The sequence below is a fragment of the Salvelinus sp. IW2-2015 genome, linkage group LG20 (genome assembly GCF_002910315.2).
Source record: "Salvelinus sp. IW2-2015 linkage group LG20, ASM291031v2, whole genome shotgun sequence".
NCBI classification, from domain to species: domain Eukaryota; kingdom Metazoa; phylum Chordata; class Actinopteri; order Salmoniformes; family Salmonidae; genus Salvelinus; species Salvelinus sp. IW2-2015.
Window position 1 is genome coordinate 5,383,982 of NC_036860.1, and position 1,123 is coordinate 5,385,104.

The 1,123-nt window shown below is 44.9% G+C and overlaps 1 protein-coding gene and 1 pseudogene across 1 annotated transcript in view; both read right to left on the reverse strand.

The window, feature by feature from the left end:
- Positions 1–1,123, reverse strand: part of galr2b (galanin receptor 2b) — a 216,191-nt gene that overhangs the window by 92,298 nt on the left and 122,770 nt on the right. The gene's annotated exons all lie outside the window — the stretch shown is intronic.
- The window catches only part of LOC111981340 (zinc finger CCCH domain-containing protein 7A-like), a 27,731-nt pseudogene that overhangs the window by 17,468 nt on the left and 9,140 nt on the right, over positions 1–1,123 (reverse strand).

A 1,123-nucleotide genomic window follows, 5' to 3' on the forward strand; every position in this document is an offset into this window, starting at 1 on the left:
TTCTCTTTCATGTATGTCCACAGGTCCCTTTCCTCTGTGCTGTGTGCAAATGTGCAGTTTCCGATGTACTGGCACTTTTTGCCAGTAGACACGTGCATACAAATCTGTAAGTAAAACACACACACACACACAAAACATAAGCACTTTACACYAGGACAAAACATGATGCTCTCTGGGGGATTCCCCATACGAGTCAGCTGAGTATGTGGTCAGACCAGTTGCTCTGGGAGCATTTGCAGCCCTCCTAGGCCTACCTCAAACTGAGACGGGATGGGCTTCTTTGTTGGGAGAGGGCGGATCGTTGTCCACTTCTTGCGTTCGATGGAACTCACCAGCACCACTCGTTTGTCTTTTGACCACCTGCAACACAGGTCAGATGAAATTCACTATGCTGACCAGGCTCATTATTCAAATTGTCCTGAAATGGTTTCAGGGGAGAGAACTACTCACGAATGCCTGGCTTTGGCAGTGCAGTACTTCTTGTTCTTGTCTGCATCACTAACTTGGCCATTTCTCCAACACTGCCCACACACAAAATGCATCTTCAGATTTGGGGGTCCAAACCTCTTCAGTGGTGTGGTGAATTGCTGGAATGACACGAAATAAATGGTTTGTGTTAGGTCATGTGGAAAATCTGCAGWCAAATGAACATTAGAAATACATTTAGGAAATAAAGCATTTGCTGAATTTAGTGTTGTGTACAATGACTGTTTACCAGGGATCCTTGGGAGCCTGCCTCCATGTTCCAAAACCTATTGGCCTCAAGGACTATATTTTCAGGAGTGATGCCTATATGATCAATAAACAGATTGCAAAGAGTTTTAAGAGGGATGTTCACTTAGAAAACCCACAAAAGTTACAAGAAGGTCCTTAAAAAAAAAAATACTCTTTCCGTATGTAATAACACAAAAAAAWYTTCTGGGCTAATAAGGTAAGAAATAACACACACAAAAACAAAATACTGAGAAGTTGCTTAGGAGCTAGAAGCAGAGCTGCCATGTCTGTGAGCTACGGCTGTGAGCTACGGCTGTGAGCTACGGCTGTGTGCTACGGCTGTGAGCTACGGCTGTGAGCTACGGCTGTGAGCTACGGCTGTGAGCTACGGCTGTGTGCTACGGCTGTG